General features: G+C 36.5%; 1 protein-coding gene across 1 annotated transcript in view; it reads right to left on the bottom strand.

The window, feature by feature from the left end:
• Window positions 1–8,281, bottom strand: part of Pik3c2g (phosphatidylinositol-4-phosphate 3-kinase catalytic subunit type 2 gamma) — a 379,694-nt gene that overhangs the window by 134,925 nt on the left and 236,488 nt on the right. The window lies entirely within an intron of this gene.

Genomic DNA, 8,281 nt, shown 5'->3' with positions numbered 1-8,281 from the left:
TTTAAATTAAAATATATATGTAAATTAGGAATAAAGAATTATATATGTTTACACATAAGTCCAGAGATATAACCATATACAACATAGTTGCAGGACAGTCCTGCAACACTCCTTTCACTATCTTCTGCCTTTATTCACCACCCCCTTCCTTTTTAAACAATCATCTACCAAGAGACAGCACAGCAGCAACTGGTGTGTCATGACAAGCAGCATGCATTCACAAGACCAGAAGGACAGGCACTCCAAGCATGAACCTACTATTACAAATTGCCATCTTTAGTGCAGTTGCTTAGTTCACAGGTATCAGTATAAACAGTTAACGTGAGAATCCTGCTAGATTAGAAAATATTCTGAAGATTCTCAGGATCATTGCCTTACTCATCTTGTACATGTAATTGTATGGCTTGCCTCTGTCATGTTTCTTAGCTCTTCTCCTTGCTCTCTCTTCATTGTCTAGTCCTCAAGCTCTTGCTTTCCTTTCAAATGAATTGCACCTTTCTATTTGTATTTCTTCTTTTGAGTTCTTATGCTAGTGAAACTATATGGTATTTACACATGTGTGTCTGGTTTATTTCACTTATAAGTATAACTTCAAGAGGCATCCACTTCAATATAAAGGCTTCAAGTTTATCATTCTTTATAGCTGAGTAATAATCCATTGTATAAAAATGCCACAACTTTTTCATACATTCCTTAGGTGATTGGTATCTGCGTTGTTTCCAAGATTTGGCTATCACAAATTGTACTGCTACAAAATACGCAAACATATATCACTATGATATGATGTTTTCAGATCCTCTGGGAAATTCCCAGTAGAGGAATAGCTGATTGAAATGGGATTTCCAGTCCTAGTTTTCTAAGGAGTATCCACACTGATTTCCATAATGGTTGTGCCAGTCTACATTCCCACCAGCAGTGGAGAAGGGTTCCTTTTTCCCCACAGCCTCTTCAACATTTGTTGTTGGTTGAATTCTTTATAATAGCCATCTTTCTGGGGTGAGATGATATCTCAATGTTGTTTTAGTTTTCATTTCACTGACAGCTACTGATGTGGAGCATTTTTTCATATATTTATTCGCTTCTTTAATTTCATCCTCTGAGAAATGTGTGTTCATCTCGGATGCCCATTTCTGCACTAGGCCTTTAAAGTTTTGGGTACCTAGTGTTTTTCAGTTTTTTATAAATTCTAGAGAGCAGACCTTGGTCTGAGTACTTATTTGTCAAGATTTTTCCAAATTTGTGGGTTGTTTTTTCACTTTGTTGGTAATTTCTTTTTACATGCAAAAACTTCTCAAAAAGAGGAGGTCCCAGTTATTAATTCTTTGAACTGTTTCCCATGCGATTTGATTTCTGTTCATGAAGTCTTTGCCTATCCCTATGTCTTCAAGAGTTCCTCCTATTTTCTCTTCCAGGAGATTTAATGTTTCTGTTTCAATGTTTAGATCTTTAATCCATTTCGACCTTAGCTTAGTGCATGGTGATAGACCTGGGTCAAGTTTTAGTTTTTGGCATGTAGAGAGCCAGTTTTTCCAGCACCATTTGTCAAAGAGGCTATCTTTCTTTCAGTGATTATGTTTGGTGCCTTTATCAAAGATAAGGTGGCTGAGTATGTTCATAGGGGCTGCAGCATTTTCTATTCTATTCCATTGATCCTTAGGTTTGTTTCAGTGCCAGTATCATGTTGATTTTATCACAGTAGCCTTGTAGTATAATTTCAAGTCAAGAATTGTAATGCCTCCTGCCTTGTCTTTGTTACCCAGGATTGCCTTTGCTATTCTAGGTCTTTTCTGCTTCCAAATAAATTTTAGGAATGATTTTTCTAGGTCTGTGAGGTATGTTGGTGGTAGTTTGATAGGGATTGCATTAAATCTGTACAGCAGTTTTGGGAGTATGGCCATCTACACAGTGTTTGTTCTTCCTATCCAGGAGCATGGAATATCTTTCCATTTTCTGAAATCCTCTATGATCTCTTTTTTAAGAGTACTGTAATTTTCCTTGAAAAGACCTTTGACTTCTTTAGTTAGATTAATTCCAAGGTATTTCATTTTCCTCGGTGCTATTGTAAAAGGTATTGTTTCTATAATATCCCTCTCAGTATGTTTGTTGTCTGTGTAGAGGAAGGCTATTGACTTTTGGGTATTGACTTTGTATCCTGCTATGCTACTAAATTTCTGTTTTAATTCTATTAGCTTATTGGTGGAGTTTTTTGGGTCTTCCAAGTAAAGTATCATGTCATCTGCAAATAATGATAATTTAACTTCTTCTTTACCTATTCTTATTCCTTTAATTTCTTTCTCTTGTCTAATGGCTGTAGGTAATGATTCCAGAACTATATTGAATAGGAGTGGTGATAGAGGACATCTTTGTCTTTTACCAGATCTAAGAGTAAAAGGTTTCAGTTTTTCTCCATTTAGAATTATGTTAGCCATTGCGTTTTCATAAATGGCTTTTACCTGATTGAGTAGAGGCAATCTATTCCAATTTTCTGTAGGACTTTGAACATGAACGAGTGTTGGACTTTGTCAAAAGCCTTCTCTGCATCAATTGAGATGATCATGTGGTTTTTAGTTTTCACTCTATTGATATAGTGTATTACATTTATAGACTTTCAAATATTGTACCATTCTTGCATCCCTGGGATGAATCCTACCTGGTCATGGTGTATGATCTTCTTGATGATTTCCTGTATTCTATTTCCTAGGATTTTATTGAGGATTTTTGCATGTATGTTCATGAGGCAGATTGACCTGTAGTTTTCTTTTTAGTTGCATCTTTCCCTGGTTTTGGTATCGGTATAATACTTGCCTCCAGGAATGATTTTGGGAGGATTGCTTCCTTTTCAATTTTATTGAAGAGTTTGAGGAGTATAGGGATTATATCTTCTGTAAATTTCTTGTAGAGTTCAGCTGTGAATCCATCCAGACCTTAACTTTTCTTTGTCGGTAGTTTTTTTTCATTACCTCTCATATTTCATTGGCTGTTATTGTGCTTTTGAGAGTGGTTATATCTTCTCAATTCAGTTGTGGTAATTTATATCTTTCTAGGAATCTGTCCATTTCATCTGTGTCTTCTATTCTGTGAGAGTAAAGATTCTCAATGTAGCTACTGATAATCTTCTGAATTTCCACTGGGTCTGTGGTAATTACACCCTTTTCATTCCTTATTGCTTATATTTGATTTTTTTTTCCTCTTTTTGATGAGGTTAGCAAGGGGCTTATCAACTTTACTTAATCTTTCAAAGAACCAGCTTTTTGTTTCATTAATTATTTGAACTGTTTTCTTCATCTCAATTGAATTAATTTCTGCTCTAATCTTTATGATTTCTTCCCAGCTTTGGGCTCTAAGTTTGGTTTGCTCTTCCTTTTCTAGTTGTTGGAGTTGGAGCACTATGGTGTTTATTTGTTCGCGTTCTGTTTTCCTAATGTGTGAGTTCACAGCTATGAATTTCCCTTTGAGAACTGCTTTCATCATATCCCATAAATTCCGATAAGTACTGCTTGAATTTTCATTGAATTGTAGATATTTTTTAATTTTTTGTTTAATTTCATCTGTGACCCATTGGTTGCTGAGTAGGGTGTCATTTAATTTCCATGTATTTAGGGGTTTTTTTCCGCTTTCTTTTGTCAATTATTTTCTGTTTCAATACACTGTGGTCAGATAATATGCATGGGATAATTTCTGTTTTCTTGCATACAGTTAAGCATGACCTATGGACCAGTATGTGGTTGATTTTAGATAGTGACCCATGTGCTGCTGAGAAAAAAGTGTATTCAGCTGTGTTTGGGTGGAACACTGTATATGTTCACCAAGTCCATTTGTTTCAAGCTCTGGTCCAGTTCTGTTATTTCTTTGCTAATTTTTTATCCGACCTATCTTTTTGGGATAAGGGGGTGTTAAGGTCTCCTGTTAAGATCGTGGTATTGGATATTAGATTTTTCATGTCCATTAAGATTTGCTTTATATAGTTGGGTGCTCCTGTGTTTGGTGCATACATATTTATGAGTGTTACCTCTTCCTCTTGAATTTTTCCCCTAACCAGTATGTAGTGACCTTCTTTATTCCACTTGGGGGCATTTAGTATTGTTTTCCATCCTTTGAGTTCAGCCTATGAATGTCTTTATCAGTCAAACATGTTTCTTGTATACGGCATAGAGGCCAGGGTGATAGCCCTGTGGAATAATCACTTCCCTGACAAGCTCGAGAGCCTGAGTTCAATCCTCTGTTCTGAAAAAAAAAAAAAAGGCACTTTTGTGCAGCATATTGTTACATTTTGTTTCAAATCTATTGAAACAGTCTATTTCTTTTAATTGGTGAATTGGGTCCCTTTACATTGATATTATAAATGAGGTGTATTGACTTACAATCCACATGTTATTTACCATGTGCCAGTCTATTTCTTTTAATTGGTGAATTGAGTCCCTTTACATTGATATTATAATTGAGGTGTGCTGACTTACAATCCACATGTTATTTACCTGTTGTTTACTCCTTTTTCTCCTGTGTTTAATTGTTTGCCCTATTTAGTTGGTTGCTTCTGATCTCATTGTTGGAGTTCTGATCTTTTTGGTCCCTCTCTAGAACATCTTTCATGAGCCTAAGTAGGGTTGGCTTTGTCATCATGAAATTCTTTAGTTGTTCTTTGTCATGGAAGTATTTAACTTCTCCATCAAACTTGAAGAGGAGTTTTGCAGGGTATAGTAGTCTGGGTTGGAATTTGTTTTCATAGAGGACTTGACGTACTCTGCTTCATGCTCTTCTTGCCTTCATGGTTTGTGAAGAGAAGTCGACTGCAATTCTGATGGGTTTTCCTTTGAATGTGATCTACTTCTTTTCTCTAGCAGCTTTCAATGTATTATTCTTGTGCTGGATTTCTGAGTTCTTGACTATTATATGCCTCAGTGCGTTTTTAATTGGGTTGAGGTTACTTGACATTTTCTATGCTTAAGTTTCCTGAATGTCATATTGTTTCCTCATATTTGGGAAGTTTTCTGCCATTACTTCTGCCCATATTTTTAAATGTCATTTGTATTGACTCCTTCTTTCTCATTGATACCTAGTAGTCTCACATTGTTCATCTTTGCATTGTCTTGCAAGTGGTGAATTATTTTTTCTACATCCTAGTTGTTTTTAAGAAATCCTTTTTTACCTTTTCATTAGCTGTACCAGCATCTTCAAGGTCTGAAACTCTGTCTTCACTTTCACTCAAATGGTTTTGCAAATTTGTGATTGAGATTTTAAGTTCCTCTATGTCTCTTTGACTTTGCTTCATGCGATCTATTTCTTTCCTGTATTGTTCATTGAAAGACTCCATCATTTTTCTAATCTCCTCTTTTTTTTATCAGTGTCTTCCTTAGAAGCAGTTATTAATTCCTTTACTTAAGAGTCTTTTTCAGATTGTGTTTTCTCCCTATGTCTCTGTATTTGATTCTTTACTTCAGATGCTATGAGTTCGGAGAATTCTTTTTTTAAATTTCAGACAATATTTCTACTCTGAGTTCCTCTATAACTTTCTGCTGTTTCTTATTTACTTTCAATGCTATTAATTCATTCATTTCAGCTGAGCTAGTGTCCTTTACCCTTGTTCTTGGTGGGCATTGGATTTCCTTCATATGTTTCTGCATTTGATTCTTTACTGCAGATGCTATTAATTCAGGGATTTCTTTTTTCATTTCCAATCTGAGTTCCTCTATACCTTTCTGCTTGTTTCTTTATATCAGAACCTCTTGATTCATTGATTTCAGCTGTGTGATTCCCAGTTTGTTTTGTGTTAATTTACTCTGTCCTTGGTATGGGTGGGCTTGGGGTCTGAGATTGCATTTTGCTCCTTCTTATTGTCATTTTGTGTAGCATTGTCTTCTGACCTTTGTTGTAGAGCTTTGGTGCAGTTATAGCCTTAGCACCTACTGAAATTCAGGTGCAAATCTACAAAGTTTGGATTTATCCAGCTGTGCCTGGCTTGCGTCTTGCTGCTGTGCTCAGCTCCTTCCTGCTGCCACCCTTGGGAATGAACCTGTTGTACTCCTTTGGCAAGATGTTCTACTCCTGGACTACCTGGGTGGTTTTGTCCCCTGCTCTCTGTGCAGGGACTGCAGCTGCAGAGTTTCACCCCAGGCCTATATGCCAGGCCTGAGTTGCGTCTGAACAGGACAAGGTGGAGTAGGGGGTAAATGAACCTCTCCCACACACTCACTGGGCCTTGGCTAGAGCTGGATCTGGGGGTCCTGAGAAAGTGGCAGAAATTCTCACTCACTGGGTGGGAATGGTGGTGGCTGCAGAATGGTGGTGGCGGTCCCAAGGGGGGTGGAAGAGAGTCTCACCCACACTGAGCCTGGGCTTGAACCGGACAGGTCTCCCTGGTGCAGGGTAGCCGGAACATAGAATGATTTAATCATAGTGTGTGTCTTATATTTGTGAAGAATGTTTTAAAATTAACATATAAATTATACAAGTTAATGGGTTTCACTGTAGCATTTCCATATGTGGTGGTTTGAACATGTCTAACTTATGTGCATGATTTTAAAATATGAGGTAAAGACCAAACTTATATACAATGTTCTGTAACTTTTAAACCAATGTATTTTACTTGATATCAACTTTTGGGCCACCACTGGACAATAATTAATAAGCTTGCACACAAAAGGAATAAATCTCAAAGCTTTAAAACTGGCATTGCTCAGCACATCATATACATTAGGATTTCTCTTTGTACCCAAAATTTATACTTGTCCAATTAAAAAATAAATTACAAGCCTGAGTTTTTTTATTTTCAAATTTCTCCTATAAGTTCTTTTACTTTCTACTTCTATAAGAAGTGGCACATCTTTTGGTATTCCTATTAAATAAAGTAATTTTCTGGTTAAGAAAAATTCTGGTGTAGAAAGACTCCTGGGACACTTTGCTATTACCCTTTTCATGTCATTTGTCAAAAATTCAAGTTGATTTTGATCAGCAATGAATAACTATGATTTCCTTTGAGCCTTAAATAAAGCTCATGTTTAAGAAACTTTTCTATCCTCAACTTCTAGTGGATAGTAAGTACTCAATTATTTATTAAATGATGCTCTTAATACAATGGATGGGCATCCACTATCTCTTTGCATGCAGAATGCTACATTTAAGAGAATCTACTTAATGGTCTCTCTTAGTGAAGAGAGCTAGTGATGCAGATAATTAAAAAGAGAAAAGGTTCTTCTGTTAGATCGAGAAAAAGAATAGCTAGTTTCACTATTTTACAATTAATGCGATAAAAGCACAGTATTTTGGCTATCACATGTGGATATTTATATAAAATTATTACTTTCCATATAGCATCGATTAGTGTGACTTCATTTACTTTATTGGTCTTGGAAATAAAGTTTTTTTAAATTTATTTTTCTATTTTTAATTTTTTTTTCTGTATTTAGGATAGAGTCTATAGGGTATCTCTATGTAGATCAGACTCAGTGATACTCCTGTTTTCAGCCTCCCAAGTGCTGGGATTACAGGCACATGCCACCATTCTCAGTCTCAATCACCATCTCAGTGGGCCTCGGGGGCTGGGTCAGCACAGCAGGTGGGGGATTGAACCCCAGCTGCTGCGCTTTGCCTAAGCAGGTGCTTTAGTCCACTGAGCTGTCAGGCCAGCCCAGAAATAAAGCTTTAAAAGTATGGCTTTGGTTATGGCAATATTAAGAAAGTCAATATCTAGATTTCATACATGCCCTTATTAGTCTGTTTTTGTGCTTTTGCTATTTTTAAGATTATGTAAAAGGGTCAAGATGTAATATGTCATGGTATCAGTTCCTTTTAATGGAGATATTATACATCACAAACATGTACTAATAAAAATAGGGAAAAGTCAAATTAAGTCTTTTAAATAAGGTATTGTATATTAGGTCTTTTGTGATCTATCTGTCTGATTTTAATGTATTTGGTACAGGGTCTCACTGCACAGTTTGGACTTGTAGTGATTCTCCTGTTTTCAGCCTCACTGGCACTGGGATTACAGGCATGCACTACTATGCCCAGACTCAGTCGCCAGCTCAGTGCACCATGGGGTGAGCTGGCATAGCATGTGGTGCCGGGAATCAAATGGTCCTTGTGCTTGCCTAAGCAGATGCTTAGTCCACTGAACTAACTCCTCAGACCCAAACTAACTGTCTTTAAATTAGTTTGTTAGTTGTTGTTGTTGTTGTTGTTGTTGTTGTTGTTGTTGTTGTTGTTCTTCTTCTTCTTCTTCTTCTTCTTCTTCTTCTTCTTCTTCTTCTTCTTCTTCTTCTTCTTCTTCTTCTTCTTCTTCTTC

Source organism: Octodon degus, unplaced genomic scaffold (assembly GCF_000260255.1).
Source record: "Octodon degus isolate 3935 unplaced genomic scaffold, OctDeg1.0 scaffold00012, whole genome shotgun sequence".
In the NCBI taxonomy this organism is placed as follows: domain Eukaryota; kingdom Metazoa; phylum Chordata; class Mammalia; order Rodentia; family Octodontidae; genus Octodon; species Octodon degus.
The sequence above is the reverse complement of the archived record's forward strand: the minus strand, read 5'-3'. Positions and strand labels throughout refer to the sequence as shown.